The sequence below is a fragment of the Hyperolius riggenbachi genome, chromosome 4, assembly GCF_040937935.1.
Source record: "Hyperolius riggenbachi isolate aHypRig1 chromosome 4, aHypRig1.pri, whole genome shotgun sequence".
NCBI classification, from domain to species: Eukaryota; Metazoa; Chordata; class Amphibia; order Anura; family Hyperoliidae; genus Hyperolius; species Hyperolius riggenbachi.
Window position 1 is genome coordinate 32,849,158 of NC_090649.1, and position 25,679 is coordinate 32,874,836.

The 25,679-nt window shown below is 48.3% G+C and overlaps 1 protein-coding gene across 2 annotated transcripts in view; it reads left to right on the top strand.

Moving 5' to 3' along the window:
* Positions 1 to 11,577: 11,577 nt before the first annotated feature.
* The window catches only part of SLC5A6 (solute carrier family 5 member 6), a 102,734-nt gene continuing 88,632 nt past the window's right edge, over positions 11,578 to 25,679 (top strand). For both annotated transcript variants that reach the window (XM_068279931.1, XM_068279933.1), the window contains exon 1: positions 11,578 to 11,683. The gene's annotated coding sequence lies outside the window, so the exon portion shown is untranslated. The remainder of the gene's footprint in view (positions 11,684 to 25,679) is intronic.

The following is a 25,679-nucleotide window of genomic DNA, read 5'->3' on the forward strand; positions in this document are numbered from 1 at the left end:
ACTGGTTCGCACGACAGCCGGGGGCCGAGGTCTCTCTCACTAGCTGGGGCCCCCAAACCACCATGCGATACCTAGAGGGAAATGTGGGCGAATCCTGGCTCTCTCACCTCCAGGGACTTCACCCCCACTGCCTCTAAACTGAATGCAAACTGCAACACACACAATTGCTCACTACCAGTTCAGGCAATTTCCTACTTACAGTATATCTGGCCAGCAGGCGCCAGTCAGCCAATAAGGTGCACGGTCATACACCCTTCGCCTGCCATACCGATCTAGCAGGATCAGCACAAATTAGCATTCAGGTGGGAGGCTTGGTTGGACGTAATCGTTGATTACATCTTTTACAGGGACCGCCGCGTGTAGGCATCTCCCACACAGTCCCCTCCCTAACCACTCACCTGGCAACCGCATCCTGGAAGCTGCAAAACAGAAATTTAAAATCACAAACACCGGTTCGCACGAGAGGCTGGGGCCCCCGGCTGTCGTGTAAACCAGTGTTTGTGATTTTAAATTATCTTCATATGAATACCCTTCCTGCCACAGCCATCACTTCCTTATGCCTCCTGTCACTATCATCTCTCCCTGACACTACTCTAGTGGGGTACCATACCCCTTCTTCCACCACTCCCTGACACCTCCTGTCACTTTCACTATTCCCAATCCCTGACACTTCCTGTCACTGCCACCACTACCTTACACCTCCTGTCACTGCCACTACTACCTGACACCTCTTGCCACTTCCACCACTCCCTAACACCTCCTGTCACTGCCACCACTCCCTGACACCTCCTCTCACTGCCACCACTCCCTGACACCTCCTGTCACTGCCACCACTCCCTAACACCTCCTGTCCCTGCCATCACTGACTGACACCTCATCACTTCCACCATTCCCTGATACCTCCTGTTACTTCTGCCATTCCCTGACACTTCCACTACTTCGTTACACTTCCTGTCACTGCCACCACTCCATGACACTTCCACCACTCCCTGACACCTCTTGTCACTGCCACCACTCCCTGACACCTCCTGTCACTGCCACCACTCCCTGACACCTCTTGTGACTGCCACCACTACCTGACACTTCCTGTCACTGCCACTACTACCTGACTCCTCTTGTCACTTCCACCACTCCCTAACACCTCCTGTCACTGCCACCATTCCCTGACACTTCCTGTCACTGCCACCCCTCCCTGACACCTCCTGTCCCTGCCACCATTCCCTGATAGCTCCTATTACTTCTGCCATTCCCTGACACATCCACTACTCCCTGACACTTCCTGTCACTGCCACCACCCCATGACACTTCCACTACTCCCTGACACCTCCTGTCACTTCCACCATTCCCTGACACCTCCTGTCACTTCCACCATTCCCTGACACCTCCTGTCACTTCCACCATTCCCTGACACTTCCACCACTACCTGACACCTCCTGTGACTGCCACCACTACCTGACACCTCCTGTGACTGCCACCACTACCTGACACTTCCTGTCACTGCTACCACTACCTGACACCTGTCACTGCCACCACTCCCTGACACCTCCTGTCACTGCCACCACTCCCTGAGGGCTCGTTTCCACTAGTGCGGCGTGCGTCTCGCAGACGCACGCCGGCACTGAGCGGGATCGCAGGCGAATCCCATGAGCCGTGCCATGCACGGTTATGGGATTCGCAGCTTCCACCGCAAATTCTGCGGGGGGGTTCCGGCGAATCGCTCCCGCAAGCGATTCGGCCGCGGCGCCGCTATCCCCTATGGCAGAGTTTCCCCGTGCAATTCATGTGCGGGGAAACTGCAGAATCGCGGCGGAAACCACGATAGTGGAAACGGGCCTTCACACTTCCACTACTCCCTGATACCTCCTGTCACTTCCACCATTCCCTGACACCTCCTGTCACTTCCACCATTCCCTGACACCTCCACCACTCCCTAACACCTCTTGTCACTGCCACCACTCCCTGACACCTCCTGTCACTGCCACCACTCCCTGACACCTTCTGCCACTGCCACCACTCCCTGACACCTCTTGTCACCACTCCCTGACACCTCATGGTTCCATCAGCACTGCTGCAGTATTGTGCAATCAGGAAGACTGTGGAGTGGCTGTTTCTAGCTCTGCTTATAAATCAAGGTAAGGAATATGAAATAAGTTCGATGGAAGTCCTTGTCGTGTATGAATCTGAGGGGTGCTTCTTGTACCAGCAGGCATGGACTTTATCTGTTATTGGGCAGCCTGTATGCTTATATTGAGGAATGGGCGATGATCACATTTTCTTACACGTTGGATGTTGTCATTCCAGTCCTTGTTTTACATTCTTAGAATAAGCAGGCAGCAGTTGTGTCTTTATCTTGGAATAACTTGGCCGGGCCAGTGAACAGCTTGTACATAAAACACAGAGAGACAAGATAGCAGCCACCACACTTCTCTCACTCAGGACAAGAGTCTCACTCCCACGGCTTCAGTGCCGCACCCCAGAACGTCCGGAACACCGAGCACCGACGGGAGAAGAGGAGACGGCCGCTGATAACATTTCCCCAGAGATGAATGGGAAGATCAAGGAAAAATAAAATACAAAATGCTCGAGAGATTTCTCATACAGTCTGATTCAGTAATAAGCGGATGTTTGTCAAATGGTCGTCCAAAATGGAAAAAGGCATTTCCTGCAGTCCAGCGTTCAAAACGCATTACCAGTTCCCACCACCGTGTGCCAAATCACCGAGGCTGTGAAAAGATGAGCCCTAATCCTATTGTGGCGGGAGAACTCAGGTCTGTAAATTGTGGCTGCCCACCCTAAGCTGCTCTCATTGGCCAACTGTCACCACCAGTCGTGTGATATTACCAGGGCTGGATTTACCATAAGGCAGTGTAGGCATGTGCCTACAGGCGCCTGATGAGGGGAAGGCGCTTCCCTCCCTCCTTCCCTATGCAGATTCCTGATGAGAGTGTTAATGAGAGGTTACACACCCAGCTCTCTGCATTCCACTGACAAGATCTTCAGTCAGGGGTACCTCTAGCTACTTAATACTGAGGTTCCCCTAGCTACCTAATACTTGGGCAATAGAAGTGAGGGAGAAGTGACAGCTGGGACAGCCAGCACACTTGTTGCAGTGTGGTGGGGGTTCTTAGGTTGATAGAGGAGGAAGTGTAAGATGCCAGGACATCTGTGCCTATAGGGCATGCATATGAAAGACCTGGGCGCAGGATACAGCCGGTATATGGCTTATCCTGCTGCTGCACAAGTCCCGGCGACATTAATTACTATACCCCCTCCAGGTCCACGTGGATAGTGGGGAATGATGTAATTCGGCTTCCAGCCATTGCTGGAGGCCGAATTACAGTGTTTTAAAAGCAACTTCAGCTATGTCTTCTGACAGCGCTGAAGTTACTCACTGAGCGCCGCTATAGCTGTAATTCCTATTACGGCCTATGGTGGCGCCGGCTGCACTATAAATCTCATGCGCTGCCTATAGGCTCCTGTGATGTAAATCCAGGCCTGGATATTTGGTTGCCCGTACACGGTACAACTAAAACATTCAACCAAAACAATCAAATAGAGTGAAAATCGAAAAGTATCTTTTCTCTGATATAAAAAATAAATGAAAATTGAACAATTAGAGCCCTTTTCCCCTGGGAGCGTTCTGCTTCGGTAAACGGATTGCAGTTGCTTTGCAGATCGCAATGAGCACCGTGATAACATGTAAATCGCGGTGCTCATTTCCCACTTCTGCGCGTTGTTTTTTTCCTGAATCGCAATCGCGGGGCTGCACGATTTTTGCTGGGGTCGCTGTCCGCTCCTGGCAGCTTACTACACAATCGTGGATAGTGGAAATTGTGGGTTGTGTGATCACAACGCAGTGCGATTGGAGTTGCGATCACGCTTCCCAGTGGAAAAGGGCCCTTAGGGCTCATTTACACTAAGTGCATTTTTGCCCTTTTTTTTCAAGCGCAGGCAATTTTCAAAATCGCCCTCAAAACGCTTGTGCAATGATTCCCTATGAGAGTTCACATCTGGGCGGTCTGTTTCTGATCCGCTCAGGAAAGTGCTGCCAGTACCATTTCTGAGGCGATTTTGCCTCAATGGAAGGTATAGGAAAAACACAAAATGCTCACAAAATCGCGTTATACAACGATTGCGTTCGCGTTTTTAAGAATAAATACAATGTACTTATTATTTTCCGGATCAGAGCGTTCCTGACTCGTGTCAGGGAGTGAAAAAACGCAATCGCTCTGCAAAGGCGCTTAGACGAGTGCTTTAAAGGAACCCTGAGCATTACTTTAAATCAAAAATTTCACTTACTCCAGCCCACCGTAGGTCCGCAAAGTCCCCCGGCGCCCTCCTGGCTCTTCTGCAGGTCCCGCTGGCGGCTCCGTTACAGGCGGCACCCGGGCCGGGCCGACACCTCCTGGATCTGGATGCTTGGCGGCTGCTAAATGTTATCACACCGGCCGCTACGCTTCATCACGGTGGCTGGCGTGACAGTACTGCACATGCGCCATTTTCTAACTCTGTACCGCGCATGCGCAGTACTGTCACGCAGGCGCCTTCATAACGTGTAGCGGGCGCCAAGCCTCTAGGCCCAGGAAGTGTCGGCCTGACACGCAGCCCGGGTGTCGCCAGTAATGGAGCCAGCAGCGGGACCCGCAAAAGAGCCAGGAGGACGCCGGGGGACCTCGCAACCTACGGTGGGCTGGAGGAAGCCCCAGGGAAGTGACATTTTTGATTTAAAGGGGAACTGAAGAGAGAGGTATATGGAGGCTGCCATGTCTATTTACTTTTAAGCAATACCAGTTGCCTGGCAGTCCTGCTGATCCTCAGCCTCTAATACTATTAGCCATAGCCCCTTAACAAGCATGCAGCAGATCAGGTGTTTCAGACTTTAAAGTCAGATCTGACAAGACTAGCTGCATGCTTGTTTCTGGTGTTATTCAGACACTACTGCAGAGAAATAGACCAGCAGGGCTGTCAGGCAACTGGTATTGATTAAAAGGAAATAAATATGGCAGCCTCCGTATACCTCTTACTTCAGTTCCCCTTTAAAGTAATGCTCAGGGTCCCTTTAAAAGAACCGCAGCGCCCACCCGAGCACCGGGAGGAGGAAAAAAAAAAAGATCGCACACAAAATCGAAAATCGCTGGTGTCAGAGATTTCAATTCTTAGACGTGAACAAGGCCTTATTCTGTTTTTTTTTTCAATAAAGATCTGATCGTCCACGTTGAAAAAATCTGGGTGAATGTTTGTGAAATGATATAGTGTGTGGTAGGTTGTATAAGAAAATACTATAAGGGCTCGTTCACACTGGAGGCGTTTTCAGGCTTTTTTCACTAGCGTGCGATTTTTAATATCTATCCCCAAACGCTTGTGCAAGGAATGTCTATGGGAAGGTTCATATCAGAGCGGGGCATGCCTTGTGCGTTCAGTAAAGCGGTGCCTGGACCATTTTTGAGGCGATTCCGCCTCAGTGGAAAGTATAGGAGAAACGCAAAACGCTCACAAAATCGATTTGTGCAGCGATCACATTCGCATTTTTAAAGGGAAGGTTCAGGGTGGCTCTTAAAAAAAATAAAAATGCCCATCCACTTACCTGGGGCTTCCTCCAGCCGTGGGCAGCCAGGACGTGCCCTCGGCGCCACTCCGCAGGCTCCCGGTCCCCTCCGGTGGCCGACCCGACCTGGCCAGGCCGGCTGCCAGGTCGGGCTCTTCTGCGTTTCAAAATGCGCCTCACGGGGGCGCGCTGACGTCATCGGACGTCCTCCGGGCTGTACTGCGCAGGCTCAGAACTACTGCGCATGCGCAGTACAGCCCGGCGGACGTCCGATGACGTCAGCGCGCCCCCGTGAGGCGCATTTTGAAACGCAGAAGAGCCCGACCTGGCAGCCGGCCTGGCCAGGTCAGGTCGGCCACCGGAGGGGACCGGGAGCCTGCGGAGCGGCGCCGAGGGCACGTCCTGGCTGCCACGGGCTGGAGGAAGCCCCAGGTAAGTGGATGGGCATTTTTATTTTTTTAAGAGCCACCCTGAACGTTCCCTTTAAGAATAAATACACTGTATTTAATCTTTTCCGGATCAAAGAGTTCACTTTCTGACTGACGCCTTTTTCAAGCGCTTTGTGATTTCCCTATACTTTCTATTGAATGGCAAACGCTCAGAAAATGGTGCAGGAGCATTTGCGATTGGATAGAAAGCTCATCGCTTATGCGAGAACACTCACATAAGTGACCATTGCACTAACGCTTTTAAGGCGATTTTTTAAAAAGCCAGCGCTTAAAAAAAGAGCGAAATGGCTCATAGTGTGAACAACCACAGAGGCCAGATCCACACTATAAGTGTTTTTTGGAGCGTTTGCGTTTGATTAGCGCTATTTAAAAATCGCTCCCATTCACTTTCATTAAAATCGCGGTAAAAATTGCAGTAATTTTTATGCGATTTTACAGAAAGTAAATGGGAGCGATTTTTAAATAGCGCTAATCAAAGGCAAATGCTCCCAAAAGCACTTATAGTGTGGATCAAGGTTATTATACACGGCAGCGGGAGCGGCAGAGACTGACACTTCAGATGTAAACAGCTGGCTGGCGACACACTGCGTGTCGCCAGCACGGCAATTGATTTATGGGGGTACAGCATAGTGCAGGGGGGAGACTGGGGCAAACAGTATAGCAACAGAGGCTGGGAGTTATATGCAGACCCAGCCTCTGTATGCTAATTGGATTCTTAGAACCCACCTCGGGTTCTCTTTAAACATTCCCCTTGAAAATCAATAGTGGAACTTTGATTGGCTGTTGTAGGCTCCACTCACTTTCCTAAATATTAATCCCAGTCACCAAGTCTGAGAACCCTGTGATTAAGGGCTGGTTCACACAGACGTCTGCCCCGTGTTTACCACAGGCGTTTGGTACTCGGCGTTAAAGGGGTTCTGTGGATGTGATTTAAAAACAAAAACTGACACTTACCTGGGGCTTCTACCGGTCCCCTGCAGCTGTCATGTGCCCGCGGCATCCTCCTACGATCCTCCGTTCCCCGCCGCCAATCATGGTCCAATTATTTGACTAACTAGATGAATACAACTGCACCTGCGCAAGTCCACTCTCCCGCTCGTGTCTCTGGGAGCTTACTGCGCAGGCGCAGTACAAGGTTTTCCTGTACTGCACCTGCACAGTAAGCTCCTGGAGACGCGATCGGGAGCAAGCATGCATAGGAGCCACGGCTGCGCAGCCGTAGTTATATTCGTCTAGTTAGACGAATAATTGGACCGTGACCGATGGCGGGGAATGGAACATTCTGCAGGGGCCGGTAGAAGCCCCAGGTAAGTGTCAGTTTTTGTTTTTAAAGGGAACCAGAGATGAACGTTTCACACAAATTAAACATATCAGTTGATAGCTTGTAAAGAATAAATGCTCTACCTGATAATTTTGCCGTTCTGGTGTGCCTTTTTTAGTGTTTTTTATCCATTATTGCTCCAGGAAAAATCAAATATGGCCGCCGACTCATATCCCTTCTGCTTCCGGGTTATGAGTTGTTTTGGATGTGCTGTCTAGGCTGCTATCTAGGCTAAATGCTGCCTTTCATCTATGTGCTTTCATTTTGGTATGATGTGCAGCTGCCTGTAGGAAGTCTCTCTCATAGGAATGAAACTGCAGTCATCATCAGTATCTATGCAGACAGAGTGCACACAGATCATATTGCATATTGCTCTGAAAACTTATCTGTTTCAGAGCTTCTCTCTCAGCAGGAGCAGCCCCTCCCATGTCATCACAGCTCTCAGTATGCAAAGCTGGAAATCTGAGCCAGGAGGGGGCGGGCTTGGTCTTGAAAAGACTCCACAGAAGAGTGACTCAGCTATAATGATTCCAGGTCAAACCTAGACTAAGCCAGTGGGGATTCTTATCACAGCTGCTAATAGACTAATTAAGCAGATAAGAATGAAACTAAAAGCAGGGTAGGTGTTTACTGTCATGTTCCCACTGATAAATGTAATAAAATACATGAGGATGCTTCGTCTCTGGTTCTCTTTAAATCCCATCCACAGAACCCCTTTAAACACTCCCATTCAAGTGGGAGCATTTGTACCAGACTTTACCGGTGTTTGCAAAAACGCGTCGTCCGGATCCCGATTTTCCCTGGTGTTCGAGACGACCATGGACGCTACATGCAGTGTCCTGGGACGGTTAACCGCTGCGGCCAATGTCCCCTGTGGGGATGAAACACCCCGATCACAACTGAAAGCCTGGATGTGGCGCCACCGAACGCAATGCCTGACGAAAGTCGGGAAGCCGTCCGTGTGAACCAGGCCTTATAGTCTAGGAATGGCAGCAGTTTACATTTCCCCATATAAAATGAATTGCTGAAATTTGATTCTGTTGATGGCTGTTTTATGCTCCACCCACTTGCCCTGAAAGAGAGCAGTAACTAAACATTTGATACTTACCCAGGGCTTCCTCCAGCCCCATAAGCAGTCCATCGCCATCCTCCCTCTGTCTGCCGTTTAGCCGCAATCAGCCCCAGTAACTGGCTCAGTCGCATCAGTCGGGGCAGTGGCGTAGCTATGGAGCTATGGGCCCCGTTGCAAGTTTTACATTGGGCCCCCCAAGCACTCTATATGTAACAATTGATTCGGTGCAAGAGGGGGATGGGGAACAGTTTGTTAATGATTATTACTATTTAAAGCATCTATAGAAGTGATTATTACCAGCACAGGACCAATAAAGAGCTAATACTGTGGTTGAGGAAGGGCCCCTCTGGCCCAAGGGCCCCGATGCAGTCGCTACCTCTGCAACCCCTATTGCTACGCCACTGAGTCAGGGTCTTTTGCGGATGCACGGACAGCTGCATGAGCCCAAAAGGCACGGACTGACGTGACTGAGCCAGTTAGCGGGGCTGATCGCAGCTAAGGACAGCGAGGGACTCAGATGTGCTTATGGGGCTGGGTAAGTATCAAATCTTCAGTTAGGCCTAGTGCACACCAGAGCGGTTCGGCTGCAGTTTGCGATCCGCTTGCGGGTGCGGATCCGCTAGGGTAATGTATTTCAATGGGCTGGTGCACACCAGAGCGGGAGGCGTTTTGCAGAAACGCATACTCCCGGGCTGCTGCAGATTTTGGATTGCGGATGCGTTTCTGCCTCAATGTTAAGTATAGGAAAAATGCAAACCGCTCTGAAAAATGGCACTTCAGAGCGGTTTGCCAGGCGTTTTTTGTTACAGTAGCTGTTTAGTAACAGCTTTACTGTAACAATACATGAAATCTACTATACCAAAACCGCTACACAAAACCGCAAAACGCTAGCTGAAACGCTACAGAAAAATAAGAAAAAGCGTTTCAAAATCTGCTAGCATTTTGCGGATCTGCTAGCGGTTTTTGGTGTGCACTAGGCCTTAGGGCTGGTGCACACCGAGTGGCTTTTTCAGCGTTTCTGCAGCCGCTTGCGGCTGCGGATCCGCTTGGTCAATGTATCTCAATGGGGTGGTGCACACCAGAGCGGGAGGCGTTTTGCAGAAACGAAAAATGCCGGGGTGAGGCATTTTTTGGATTTCGGATGCGTTTCTGCCTCAATGTTAAGTATAGGAAAAACACAAACCGCTCTGAAAAACGCCTGTTCAGAGCGGTTTTGCCGGCGTTTTTGTTACAGAAGCTGTTCAGTAACAGCTTTACTGTAACAATATATGAAATGTACTATACTGAAATCCGCTGCAGCAATCCGCAAAACGCTAGCAAAACGCCATAGAAAAAATCTTTCAAAATCTGCTAGCATTTTGCGGATCTGCTAGCGGGTTTTGGCGTGCACCAGGCCTTACTGCTGCTTGGCCAGCAGGTAGATTTGCTTAGCTTTTCCAACCCCCCAGTCCCACACCGGACCAACTGTGACAAATTTGAGGTTCTTGGTTTATTTTTACTGTGAGAATGGCAAGCCTTCTAAATTTTCCCATGAATGGATGAGATCTGATTGGCTGTCTGTGGTTCTGCCCAGGTTTGCAGGGGGGAGGTAAGACCCCCAGAACATGTCATCTGTCCCAGTTAGTAAGAGATCTGTATACCAAATGCAAGAAATGGTCCCGCCCACTAGACCTCAGATAGATAACTACTCCAGCCTCCCACGCTGCCGCAGGTACTGATAGAATAAACGTGCCCATACACTAGAACGAATATGGGCAGATTCGACCAAGAGACAAATTTATCTCTAATCGAATCTGATTAGAGATAAATATGTCTCTAATCGAATCTGCCCATACACTACAGAACGATTCCCGTCCGATTTCAGCATGAAATCATCAGGGAATCGGCAGAGCCGCCACTGTCCTCAAAAAGTATAAATGTGTGTAGTGTAGTGCATTTATACATTACCTGTCCTGTAGCAGTTTCCGCACGGTGTCAGTCCATCTCGCCGGGTAACAGCCGCATACACGCTAGCGGCGCTTAGTGTCTGACATCAGCTGCTATGCGCCTTCGTGACGTCAGAGCGCCGCTGGCGTGTATGCGGAACCCAGCGACATGGACGAAACCGCGTGGAGGCCGACACCGGACAGGTAATGTATAAATGCACACACACTACATACATTATAATAATCGAATTGGATGGTCGATTGGTCATCTAGTTTATGGCCCCCAAGACGACTGTACAGCCAGGATTCCGCTTTTTCACATTACAAGCGCCGCCACTTCCCCCGGCCACTAGGTGGCGACGTTGCACAGACCATATTATGTCACCAGAGCCTCAGCGCGCCGTGTACCGCACAGCAGCCACAGCAGGTAGAGCGAGCAGAAGAAACTCCGGTGTAATGTCAGATATTGCAGCCCGGAAGCAGCCTTAATCACTGAGTATCGCGCATGCTCAGTGAGAAGTTAGACATTATTTACCTGAAATATCTCCACTTCCGCACCACCTACACTTCCGAAATTCTCAGGGGAGGGAGGGGACCCCCAGATCTAGCTCAGTGCCGAATTGCAGCCCCCTAGCCCCGCTAGTTCCCGAGATAGGTTTGCTGCAATCAGTCTCGGGAACCAGCGGGGCTCGGGGGCTGCAATTCGGCACAGAGCTAGATCTGGGGGTCCCCTTCCTCCCCTGAAAATTTCGGGGGTGTACCTGGTGCGGAAGCGGCGATATTTATGACGTTTTACCGTGGCTGCACAATTGAATGGGACGAAGGCTCCTACTGCGCATGCGGGGCTGCAAAATCTGAGAGGCTGCAATAGCTGACACGACACGGGGATCTGTCAGCCCAGCCAGCCAATGGCGAGCCTGCCCTGACGAAACAGCGAGCGTAGTGGGCGGAGATCTGTCAGCCCAGCCAGCCAATGGCGAGCCTTCCCTGAGGAAACAGCGAGGGCTGAGGGGCGGGAACTATCAGCCCCGATAGCCAATGGCGAGGCTTCCGTGAGTAACAAGGGAGGGCTAAGGGGCGGGATAGGTCACCCCAGCCAGCCAATGGCGAGCCTTGCCTGAGGAAACAGCGCGTGTTGGAAGGCGTGGAGATCTGTCTGTCCCGATCCCGCCCCTCAGCCCTCGCTGTTTCCTCAGGGAAGGCTTGCCATTGGCTGGTGGGACAGACAGATCTCCACGCCCGTCCAGCGCTCGCTGTGTTCCTTGATGGATGACGTCAGAAGGCAGAGCTGTCCTTGCGAGGAGGACTGGCGGAGCTGAGGTCGCGCTGTGCGGTGGACTGTGCGCTCCACGTGCGGAGGGCAGCCAGGAGGTGGGTGGTGCTGCATGGAGGGTGAGTGGGGGGACACTGCTGGGGTCACCCTTTAAGTGTGCAGTGTGGCATATTCTATACACGTGCCTGGCGTGTGGGGGACATGCTGCTGCCTCTTATACCTCCACACCAGGCAGGCTGAGCTATGAGAGGAGACATGCTGCTGCCTCTAAAGGGGCAGTGCAGCAAAAACTGCAAAATGTAAAATACATGCAAACATATACAAATAAGAAGTACATTTTTTTTCAGAGTAAAATGAGCCATACGTTACTTTTCTTCTATGTTGCTGTCACTAAGGGTCCATTCACACTTGAGCGTTTTGCCGGCAATTTTGGCAAAACGCTCAAATGCTAGCGCTTTTCAAAGCGCTAGGGTAATAAAAGTCTATGAGCTCGTTCTCATTTGGGTGATTTGCGTTAATCGGCCAAAAATGCTAAACGCAAACGCGTAGCCTGTATCATTTTCAGGCGATTTCTCGGTGATCACGTTTTAGTGCTATAGAAGTGCAAAACGCGATGCTAAAAAATCGACCGGTGTTAATGGTGATTTTTATTTTTTTTTGGTGTTAATTGCCAAAAAACACCAGAGCAAAACGCTAGCAAAATCGCTAGCGTTTTGTGATCAGCAAGTGTGAAGGGGCCCTTACAGTAGGTAGTAGAAATCTGACAGAAGTAACTGGTTCTGGACTAGTCCATCTCTTCATAGGGGATTCTCCGCAAAGCTTTTATTATTTATAAAGATATTCCCTATAAAGGATTTCACCTCCTTAGCGGTATGCCTGATACTGTGTCGGGCATACTGCTCTGTAGCCCCAGGAGTACCCCATAAATAAATTGTGCCTAATGGCTGTAAATCCTTTAGCTAGCACTAGGCTAGCTAGTAAGAGTATCGGGCACCCTTGGATCCCCCCCCCCCTGTTTATAGGTTACCCCCCCTCCCCCCCCCGTCCAGTAATCGCGCAGCCTCCTGGCACAGCTCAGATATCTCTATGGGGACAATCGGGTTTGTGCATCACCTCGGTGATGACATCTGTGATCCTCCCCATAAAGAAGACTGGAGCTGTCAGGGGAGGCTGCGCCGATCGCTGGATCCAGGCTGGGTAACGGGGGATCGAGGTGGTCTTCTTCTAGCTAGCCTAGTGCTAGCTAGAGGATTTACAGTCAATTTGCAGAATTATTGTAAAATCGGGCAAAAAGTAACAAAACCTCCTGAGCGGCGTAATGGAGGTTAAACAATGATGCCAGCCAGCTTCCCTGCTCGCTTCACAGTTAGTTGACAGTTGGACAGAGCAACAGCTGATGTCAGCTTGCTATCAGAGCATGTTACTATCCTTGTTACTCCCAAAAGATTTTTGCAGTGACTTTTTTTGCGGTGGGTGACTGTTCTTGTGACAAATGCATTTATATAGCGCTTGACATATTACACATTTCTGTATAGACAAAGGATTGTATTCATGATCTTATGACTGTGGGTAAGTTTCTGTGATTTCACGATCATGTTTAGTGATATGTGGTAATAGCGACCGTCATGTTGGATCACTGAATGGCCAATCGTTCAGATACCTGTGGACTCCCATACAAATTGCCATGATTGGTGCCCATTGTTTGTTCCTGTGGTGCGCAATTCCAGATCATGGATTGGGGAATGATTATACGTCCCCTTGCTATAGATTGACCAATCCATTTTCTGGTGGGTACTTAGCTTAAAAGAAATCTAAAGCGGAAAAAAAAGTCGTCATTTACTTACCTGGGGCTTTTTCCAGCTCCCTGAAGACCTCCTGCTGCCCCGCTGTGACTACGCGCTCAGCTGTACCTGTGTTTCCCCCCCCCCCCCCCTCCAATGCTGGATGTGTGGCTCTGTGCTGTGCACCTCCTCCAATGCGGAGCAGTGCTTTTCGACGCTAGATTAGTATAGGAATCACATCTATAGTGGCGCTCAGTGAGTAACGTTGGCGCTGTCAGAAGACGGAGCTGAGGCTGCTTAAAAAACACAATAATTTGCCCTCCAGCAATCGGTGGAAGCCGAATTATTTCATTCCCCACTATCCATGGTGGCCTGGAGGGGGAATAGTAATTAATATGGGCCGCACTTGTGCAAAAGCAGGATCAGCCATATACCGGCTGTATCCTGCGCCCAAGTCCCATAGGCTTCTGCCTATGAGAGCCGATCGCTCTCTTGTCCCCAGGTGGACAGTCTTGTCACACGGCTGTCCCCAGTATAGCGCTGCTGCTAATCGCAGCGCTGTACATGTAAATAGGCGGCGATTATGCCGTCTAACAGTCATCGCTGCTCGGAGACTGAAGGTGGGGTGGAGCTCCGCCCCCCATGCAGGAGATGCGCGCGCAGCCTGCACGCGATCTCCTGCAGTAGCCGGCTCCAGGACCTGACGCCAATTGCCGTTAGGCGGTCCTGGGGCTGCCGCTGTGTTTACTCCCATTGGCGTGATGCTGTCGTTAGGTAGGTAACACTCTGTGACACCCAAAACGATAAGCGTTGGCAAGTGCCGGGCTCTCGGTAAGTGTAGATTGTTGTATGTGGAAAAAGGTAATCGTCCCCATAAATTCATTCAGTCATTTTTGGGTACCTGAAGTTAGTGGTTTCCTAAACTGAGGCGTGTGATGATTTTTGTACTGACTACACAGCCGGTATGTACATTGTCCATAGACTTACGGTAATGCACTGCAACACTTGCGTCAGATCAGATACTTACGGTGCACTGCCACGGGCCGCTATAAGTGTGAAAGTCTCCATAGACTTTTAATGCTCTTGCGATGAAATAGGGTAACACAATGCAGGTTTCATCTGCAAATGTAAAAGGGGCCTGAAACTTCTCTGTGCACATGACAAGACTATTTGACCTGTGCAGACGTTGGACGTGAGAGGGATATGGAGGCTGCTAGATTTATTTCCTTTTTCAACTATACCAGTTGCCAGACTATCCTGCTGATCCTCTGCCTCATTTAGCAGTAAATGGAGGAAAAAGGCAGAAGTTGGCACTGCAAGCCGATCGGTTAAATCCAATTTTCCAAGTGCAAACAGCAACATTGTAAGGTGCGAACAGGTGCAGCAGATCGACATTTAAGTGCACATCTTTAAAGGTGCATTAAACCGATCTGCTTGCAGTGCTGACTTCTGCCTTTTTCCTCCATTTACTGCACAGAGGCTCTTATGCCAGAGCATGCATAGCATGGTAGCTGGTTAAAGGGAACCCGAGGTAAGAGCCATATGGAGGCTGCCATATTTATTTTCTTTTAAGCAATACCAGTTGCCTGGCTGTCCTCCTGATCCTGTGTCTCTAATACTTTTAGCTATAGACCCTGAAGAAGCATGCAGATCACATGTTTGACTGGAGTCTGATTAGATTTGCCGCATGCCTGTTACAGGCATGTGATTCGGACACTGATGCATGAAAGATCAGCGGGCAGCCAGGCAATAAAAGTGGCGACCTCCATATCCCTCTCAGGTCAGGTTTCCTTTAAACACTTGTGTTGAAGAAAAGATTAAGTGTCATTGTACCCATGTATATATAGTGAAGACCATGCCATCTCAAATGCATAGATCAATAGAAACTGTCGACTGTTTGAACTGAATCTGCCCATGTGTTTTAGGCCCAGATTTACTTACTGTAAAGCCTGAAATGCACAATCAGATGTATATTTGACCACTAAAATAATATCTCCCTTTTTTTATTTTATTTTTTTAACCTGGATAATTGCTTTTGCCCACTATATGTTCTGTTAAATTTCAGTAGGAAGCTGATCAGAAACCAACCAGAAAGTTGCCGCCGCTGGCTTTGTATCAGTCGATGCAGTACAAGCACAGGTGCCAGTGGTGACACATGAGGAGGTAACTGCGTGGTTAAAAATATGGCGCTAGTCTACTTGAGGGGGACCCAGTGGGAAATCTCCTAGCTCAGCAACTGATTCCTGCCTGGAACAATTTTGGTTATGTCAACTAATTTGAAGAAATCATAAGAAATGGTTGACCCGTGGTGGTGATGGTGGGGGGGGGGGTTGGACACTACCGCTGTACACAGGACAACTCATTGTGCCCTCCAGATGCTGGGCTTCCAACGTGGCGCTTGCTCTGGCTCCGCATGCACAACTTTACTTAACTTGATTTGGTTGGTGGTGTGGGTGTTTTTTCCTGCTGTGTCAACCATTTCTTACAAATAGGTAGTGGCAACCAAATTGCTTTGAGCAGGAACTGTCCGTGGGTCCCCTTAAAGGGAAGGTCCGAGCTATTAAAATAAATGAAATCTACTTACCAGGGAGCTACCTGCAGCCCTTAGCAGCTGATCTGTTCCACGCCGCAGCTCCACTCTCTGCCGTTGTCTCCTGGTGCCGAGGATGACCTCACGAGGTCATCATCTACTGCGCCAACGCTTCTGTCAATCAAGTCCACGTGGCTCGAGTGTACTGCGCAGTAGATCTGCACAGTACACTCCAGTGGATTTGATTGACAGTGGCGCAGTAGAGGACGGCCTGGCGAGGTGCCGTCGGGTCCGAGAGCCAGCGGCAGAGAGTGGAGCTGTGGCGAGGGACAGATCAGCTGGTAGGGGATGGAGGAAGCCCCGAGTAAGTAGATTTTATTTTTTTATTCCAGCTTTGATGTGTCCTTTTAAGGACACCAACACCAAAAACGTCTGCATGTAATGCCATACAGGGGATGGGGTCATCTCTCTGTACTCACATCCATGGACTACATCTCCCGGCAAGTGTTGTGGCGCGTGCGTGCGTCTTCGTCAGGAATTTCATAATGCGGCACCGCTGCATTCTCTCCTGGGAAAGATGGCAGATCCTATATGGATGAGACCAGGGGAGCAGCACTCTGTACATAAGTAATGATGCTCAGCTCAACTCCTGCCCAAGCTCAGCCCACTCTATTACAAATCTCTGTTATGGGAAGGCTCATTATATATACCGTTCTTTTCAGTTACAGGCAGGGCTGTGGAGTCGGAGTCGTGGAGTCGGAGTCGTGGAGTCGGGCAATTTTGGGTGCCTGGAGTCGGAGTCGGGAAAAAATGCACCGACTCCGACTCCGACTCCTAATGAATTTGTAACTGTAATTAAAATAGAAAATATGATAAAATGTTCTATTTCTCAGATAATAGTCATTAAAAATAATGTATATATACAGTATATATACAGTAATAGCTTAGTCCACAAAAATGAAATAAACCAATCAAAATTAGTTACTTGTGCTGCTGCAATAAAGCAGTCCCCGTATTTTTAAGGTCAGATATACATATCTGATTGTGACTATATATATGATGTGTACACAGGAATCTCATATATACTAAATAACATCTATGCTGTAAGAATAAAGCCTGATGTGTAGCTGTGTCACTAATAGAGATGGTCAATGACATGGAAATAATTCTGCACTGATGCTGATTTATGCAAATGTATGCACTCCCTTTGCTGATGAAATCAAATAATGTGATATGTTATTAAAATTTGGTTTAGTGACTACAAATTAAAGGGTAACTGAGACGGATGAAAAGTAAAGTTTTATACATACCTGGGGCTTCCTCCAGCCCCCTTCAGGCTAATCAGTCCCTCTCTGTCCTCCACCACCCGGATCTTCTGCTATGAGTCCTGGTAATTCAGCCAGTCAGCGCTGTCCGGCCGCATGCCGCTCCCACAGCCAGGAACATTCTGCACCTGCGCAATAGTGCTGCACAGGTGTAGTATGCTCCTGGCGGCGGAGTGTGTGCATGCGCACTACGCCTGACTGGCTCAAGTACCTGGACTCCTAGCAGAAGATCCAGGTGGTGGAGGAGGACAACGAGGGACTGATTATCCTGAAGGGGGCTGGAGGAAGCCCCAGGTATGTATACAACTTTAATTTCATCTGTCTCAGGTTTACTTTGTTACACAGTAGTACTATACTCTACATATGCACTCCCCACAGAGCTGCAGGGAATCCACTGAGAATGCTGTGCACATTGAACACAGAGGTGTTGTCTGTTTACAATCTCCTCATTCCCCTGCAGAGTACCTGCACATCATTCTTACATGTACCCACACTTACATTGCCTAGGGCCTGATAGATGTTCTTTGTTCCAGGTTGTACCTTTTACAAGTACTCTTACCAAGGACTAGTTTTAGTCTAAAGGGAATAAATATAGTAGTCTACATATCCTTCTCACTTCAGTTGTCTTGTAAAATTCCTAAGCGTTGGCAGTTAAGAGACGAATTTCATGTTACATACTTTTAATCAACAAAAATGTAATATGCAAATTAGAGGAGTCGGAGTCGTGGAGTCGGAGTCGGTGGAATCCTTAACTGAGGAGTCGGAGTCGGTGGATTTTTGGACCGACTCCACAGCCCTGGTTACAGGTGCTCAAGTGCCTTTAACTGCAGCTATGGTAGAGGTTTACCAGAAATCTGCATGTGTGGCTTATTATAATTTTTTTTAAATTTATATAGCGCCAGCATCTTCCGTAGCGCTGTACATAGTACACACAAATAATGGGGAACAAATATACATAAGTAAAAGACACTGTACAGACATGGCATTGAATAGAATAAGTACAAATACATACATAGTTGATGTGTAGTTGGTACATGTACATATGTTAAAATTACAGCAGTATGAGAAACACTAGGAAGAGGTCCCTGCCCTTGCGGGCTTACAATCTAGAGGGTAGTGGGGAGGAAACAAAAGGGAAGGAAACACAAGGGTTAGTGGGTGAGCCAGTGTGCCTTCAGTGCTGCCTATAGCAGATTATAGGCTTGTCTGAACAGGTGTGTTTTCAGAGTACGTTTGAAGGTTTCCAGACTCGTAGCATGACGAACCGGCTGAGGGAGTGAGTTCCAAAGGAAAGTGACAGCCTGTGAGAAGTCTTGGATGCGGGAGTGAGAGGAGGCTTAGCACAAAGGCCTCTTTCACACGGCAGTCCAGTGAATCCACCGCCCATCAGCTGCTCCTATGCACTGGCTCGGTGCTTTCTAGCGCTCAGAGCTGGAAGTGCCACTCAGACACAATGGCTATCATTCATAAAACTGTTGTCGGCACAGTAAATCTATGCAGGAAACCGCCGCTGGCGGAATTTTAGACTTCTGGCTGTTCATTCATAAAAATGTATCCAGTTGCGATAGCAGTGCGGAGCTTCCCCGTACTAGGCTGTCGGTAGGCAGACGGTAGGCTTGCGGTAGCACAGGAAGCAGCCAAGTTGATGCATTTCTCTGTGTTCCGCTCTACTGCAGCTGCCTGGGAGGTCTGTCTCTCCATTCACTTACATTGTTATCGCCACATCCAAGGGAGCGGTACTTCCTGACTTCATACCGCTTGCTGTAATCTTTATTAATTAACATTTTGCTACATTTTTTACAATAATCACCGCACAAGGCGGTGATTTATCGCTTTGCTCGGTAATGTCAGCTTTTCATGCGGAAGGAGCCTTTATGAATGCAGAATTTGCTACGTGTGCGGTAAATAAAGACAGCTGTTTTAAGCATTTCCGCATGCGGAAATGCTTTATGAATGATAGCCAATGTGATGCGGTTTCTTGCTGATGGGTAACTGCGCCGTGTGTCAAAAGCTGACGTGTGGGGTTGCAAACGCTGCCGTTCACCTGCACTGAATTGCATTTAGAAGGTGTGGTGGGCGGCAGGTGGGAGGTTACCAGCTAAGCACGCAGTTCAGCCTTCAGTGTGAGGCCCTTTCTGCACTTGTGGCCAGCGTTTGCCCGCGGTAGGCTTTCCTCGCCGCAAGGGCAATGCAAGTCTACTTGCACACTTGACGCGGTGCGCTGGAAGTATCCAAACCGCTGCATTCCTGATGCCAAGCATGCAGCACTACTGCACAGATTATGAAGCAATGCAAGTCAATAGTTGTCATATAAATGACTGGATGCGGCGTTCATGTGGGACCGACTGGAATCCCAGTGACCTATTTCCTGCCCAACTGGAGGTGCATCGCTGAGCAGGGGGCGTAGCTATGCAAATTGCTCTATCACCACACGGAGGTGCAGGGTCACGTATAAGCTGGTTTCTGCGGTGCTCGCAACGGACCGCCAGGGATGAGCGATCGTTTCAGTGATCTCGCGGTAGGGGTACAGACGTGCAATCTTCCAAGCGATGCTTGGCAATGCGCAATAACGACCGTCGTGATGGATTGGATCTTTATGATCCCCCGTGACTCCCGTGCAAAGTACTATAATCTTTTGATCTCTCGCTAGCTCTCGTTGTGTTCCCGCGGGTAGGAGGAGGGATCAGGGCACATTGTTTGTCAGGAGGCATCACTGTGAGGTTCCCCAATCTTTCATTAAGTATTTAGCTTTAGTTTAATACTTACCAGGGCTATGGAGCTGGTACAAAAATCGTCAAACTCCTCAGTTTATGAAACCACGGACTCCACAGCCCTTTGCAATCGACAAGTGTAAGGGCTCGTTAACACTAGGGGTGTGTTTGCCCTTTTTTCGAGCACAAGCGCTTTTCAAAATCGCCCTCAAAACAATGCTGCAATAAATCTCTATGAAAAGGTTCATATCGGCGCGTTGCGCCCGCTTTGCGGTCGGCAAAGTGGCGCCTGGACCATTTTTTGGGTTGATTCCGCCACAATGGAAGGTATAGAAAGAGCGCTAAATGCTCACAAAATCCCTTTGTATTTATTTTCCGGACTTATATTTATTATTAATTTCCTGACTTGTGTCAGGGAGTGAATTAAAAACGCTCGGGAAAAGCTCTTTTCACAAAAAAACGAAACGCCCACCCAAGTGCCAGGAATAAAAAAAAAAAAAAGATTGCGACAAACTCCCAGCGCTACCGCGAGTGGAATGCAATGTGAACGAGGCCTATAATCGGCCTGAAGGTCCTGTGTCCCAACAAGCATGGCTTGACCCAACAAAGTGTGCTGCGTTGATAATGGATGTTTTATATTCCTCCTGCCTCTTGCCAATCTGTGACGTTCTGTGTCTGGAGGCCAGTGGACTCTCTACCAGGGCTGTGGAGTCGGTCCAAAAATCCTCCGACTCCTTGACTCCGACTCCTCTAATTTGCATATTACAATTTTGTTGATTAACAGTATGTAACGTGAAATTCGTCTCTTAACTGCCAACGCTTAGGAATTTTACAAGACAACTGAAGTGAGAAGGATATGTAGACTACTATATTTATTCCCTTTAGACTAAAACTAGTCCTTGGTAAGAGTACTTGTAAAAGGTACAGACCGGAACAAAGAACATCTATCAGGCCCTAGGCAATGTAACTGTGGGTACATAGAAGAGTGATGTGCAGGTACTCTGCAGGGGAATAAGGAGATTCTTCCTCTATTACACATTCTTCATGCACAACCTGAACCAGGTTTATGGGTGATAGACAACACCTCTGTGTTCAATGTGCACAACATTCTCCGTGGATTCCCTGCAGCTCTGTGGAGAGTGCAAATGTAGAGTATAGTACTACTATGTAACAAAGTAAACCTGAGGCAGATGAAATTAAAGTTTTATACATACCTTGGGCTTCCTCCAACCCCCTTCAGGCTAATCAGTCCCTCGCTGTCCTCCTCCGCCACCAGGATCTTCTGCTATGAGTCCAGGTACTTGAGCCAGTCTGGTGTAGTGCGCATGCACACACTCCGCCGCCGGGGGTGTACTACACCTGCGCAGCACTATTGCGCAGGTACAGAATGCTCCTGGCTGTGGAAGCGGCACGTAGCCAGACTGCTCTGACTGGCTGAATTACCGGGACTCATAGCAGAAGTTCCAGGTGGTGAAGGACAGCGAGGAACTGATTAGCCTGAAGGAGGTTGGAAGAAGCCCCAGGTGTCACGGACGGTTGCGGGGCCGCAGACGCGTCCTGGAACCGCCCGTGAAGAAAAAGCGATCGCACTCGATTCTCTGCATCGATTACGCTTCAGATCAATAGAATCTGGATTGATTGTGTAGGAGCATCTGTCTTTTGGCAGTGGCTGGATAGTGTAATGGTTAAGGGCTCTGCCTCTGACACAGGAGACCTGGGTTCAAATCTCGGCTCTGCCTGTTCAGTAAGTCAGCACCTATTTCAGTAAGGAGTTTCTTGGGCAAGTCTCCTTAACACTGCTACTGCCTACTGAGTGCGCTCTAGTGGCTGCCTCGCAAGCGCTTTGAGTCCGACAGGAGAAAGGCGCTATACAAATACTGCCATTATTATTATTATTTTCTCAGCAGAGAGAAGACATCACCATAACTGCAGGATGGCTCTTTTGATATGCTAATGAGCAGGAACAAACCCTTGAGTTCAGGAAGCTAATCTCCACAGGGGGGGCCATAGAAAGCCAGCCGAAGCGGCTCCGACCAGGCCAAATATGAATGCAAGTGGGGTATGGTTTCTTGACGATTATATGGCAACCATACCTCGCACAGCTATAAAATTCATATCGTCTTGTTCGGTAAAATCTGGCCATCGTGCTAATCTGAAACTCATTGTGATAGTCCATCCGGTTATTGAGGTATGACCCTTCTCAAGAACTGGACCCGCTGCCCTAGCCATGTCTGATGTCATATTAATCTGTATTTTCCGACAAGCATGAATCTGTTATCCCCCTAAATATAACGTGTATCGTTCATGAGTTACGGCATTTTATAAGTTTAGTCCTAAAATCTCTCAGAGGGAATGAACTGTCATTGGTGGGTGACTCAGAGGGGGCCGGCATTGCCACACCCCCAAACCAGCTTCATCAAAAGCACATGGCTGGCAGGCGGGCCCTTAGTCATCCACCCTGAAACCCCATCTTGATCTTATCTGTGCCAGCTTGAGGATATGCTGACATCCACCTGGTCTGAACTCTGAACTGAAACAAAGGAACTCTTCAAGTTTTCCCCACAATAGGACATCTTTCCACAAATCCTAAGTATTTTCTCCCTTTTATTTCATGCTGGCTATTAATGTTTCAATAATTGTTGATTTTAATAATTTTCTGTATATATTAATTATTTATATTGCTTTCAATAAACCAACGCTATCGTCAGTTGTTGTTCCAGCTGCCCTATTATTCAGCATACACAGGAACTGAACTCAGATCTCTGACGAGACGCTACTATTGTTTGTTGTTGGCTAGACAGAATACAGCGTGTTTTTAACTGTTTTTATTAGTAGATCTACGCTCAGACAGTCAGCGGGCTCCTCTGTCCCATGGTAACAGAGGTGGTGGCAGTTATACCCTGAACTAGTGTGTAAGTTGTACCGGTAATTACCGTACCTCACAGGCTCCCTTCTGGTTTGTCTGCGGCCAATTCCCAACGGTTCCTGCGCATTGACTGCGACCAGAGTTTGCACGATACGTGCGCTGGCACCGTTTGGAAGACCATTTGCGGTCTGACCACTAGGGCTCCTGTGACACCAGGTATGTATAACACTTTTCTTTTCATCTGTCTCAGGTACCCTTTAATTTGTAGTCACCAAACCAAATTTTAACAATATATCAAATTTGCTTTCATGAGCAAAGAGAGTGCATACATTTGCATAAATCAGCATCAATGCAGAATTATTTCCATCTCATTGACCATCTCTATTAGTGACAAGGCTACACATCAGGCTTTATTCTTACAGCATAGATGTTATTTGGTAAATATAAGAGATCCCTGTGTACACATCATATATACTGTACAGTCACAATCAGACATGTATATCTGACTTTAAAAATACGGGGACTGCTTTATTGAAGCAGCACAAGTAACTAATTTTGATTGGTTTATTTCATTTTTGTGGACTGAGCACAGCTATTATTGTATATACACACACACACACACACACACACACACACACACACACACACACACACACACACACACACACACACACACACACACACACACACACACACACACACACACACACACACACACACACACACACACACACACACACACACACACACACCTACACACACACACCTACACACACACACACACCTACACACACACACACACCTACACACACACACACACCTACACACACACACACACCTACACACACACACACACCTACACACACACACACACCTACACACACACACACACACCTACACACACACCTACACACCTACACACACACACACACCTACACACACACACACACACACACCTACACACACACACACACACCTACACACACACACACACACCTACACACACACACACACACCTACACACACACACACACACCTACACACACACACACACACCTACACACACACACACACACCTACACACACACACACACACCTACACACACACACACACACACACACACATATATATACTGTATATACTGTATATATACATTATTTGTAATGACTATTATCTGAGAAATAGAACATTTTATCATATTTTTTATTTAAATTACAGTTACAAATTCATTAGGAGTCTGAGTCGGTGCATTTTTCCCGACTCCAGGCACCCAAAATTGCTCCGACTCCACTACTCTGACTCCACAGCCCTGCTCTCTACAACCCCTGTTCATGCTGAAACCTTCTTCTGTCTTCTGTTTCACATGGCAGCATCGTACTTCTGATCTCGCTAGAGATTACCTGATTTGCTGGTACTTGTATGAATGTGTTGTATGGAGTTTTATAGGAATCCAGTGTATTGAGTAATCACTGACATCTGCTAATAGGACCGCTATGCTGTAGGCACCGAACTTGCATACAGTTGTGCAACATGTTTATGCAGGGCTGAGTAGTTTTCTGTCTCTGGGGTCCAGCAGCATGTTTTTCAGACTCCCCACACTAGGGGTGAGTCAGTCGGAAGGAACGCTGGTAACGTCATGTGTGCAGGGAGTACCTGGTACATTGCGGTGATGTCTCGCTAAACCGAGGACATTGGGTTCAGCAGTGTAAACATGTGATGAGCAGAAGTTCTGCCAATACAAGGAGTAGCCTCCATCCAGGAGGCAGCAAGTGGAATGTACAAATCAAAGCTTCTGGTTGCTAATCCAAATAACCAATAGTTGTTCAGTGATTTGGGATTGTCACCATAAAAATCAAATTTCAACAGCAACTAGTCTGTATGTATTAGAGTGGAACTGAAGATGGATATAAAACAGTTTACCTTACCTGGGGCTTCTGCAAGCCCCCAGCAGCCGTCCTGTTCCGGCGCCGGTCCTGCCCGTGCCTCCGTTCTCCCACCGCCAGCTACTTTCGGTTTCGCCGTCGGGCCACTGCGCCTGCGTGGCTCTGGCCATGCGTATCCTTTCTACACGTCCCCTGTGTTTGCAGAGGGGAACGCGGAGAAAAGATACACTTGGCAGGGCTGCGCTGGTGTCGACTTAGAAATCTACGGCACGGTGCGGCGGCGGGAGAACGGAGGCTCGGCAGGACCGGCGCGGGACAGGGCGGCTGGTGGGGGGTTGTAGGTTAGTGAAACTGTTTGTTTTATATCTATCTTCAGTTCCACTTTGTGATAAAGATGCTAATCCTGAATTCCAAACTTTTTTTTTTCTGCTGTTGTGCTTTGGAGTTATTAAATACCTTAGGAGCACTGGCCCTTTAATTGCCATCACCAAACAGTTGCATGCTGGGGCGTCTTTTTATCTATAATATATTCCTCCTATCCCCGTTATTTCACTCTCCTAATGACATAAGACAGTGCACTTCTTGGTATAGACTTCAGTGGGGGTGTCTGAAGACTCTGGGAGGAGGGCGGGTAACGAATACACAATTAGCAAGAGGAGAAAAAAAGAGTGAGGGAGGAAATGATGTCAGGATTAGTTTCATTCAATGGTAAAGATGGAAACTGTCTAGAATAGTATTCTCTGCTTTTCCTTTTTATAAAATTCACAGGAATCATAATGTGGACAGTGCAATGCATCTGTTATGTAAGTAGAACTAGTATTTATCTACTTCTATATATGTATTTTTTTTTCCTAAATTAGCATAGGTGTCACTTGTTCTGCATTTTCTGGAAATAATTCTAGTCCTGGTCACCACCTGGTCCTAGGCTGTCCTGCTTCCACGCGGCTACCCTGTTAGGCCTCTATTTGGTGGCTTAATTACTGTCCATAGGTCTTGT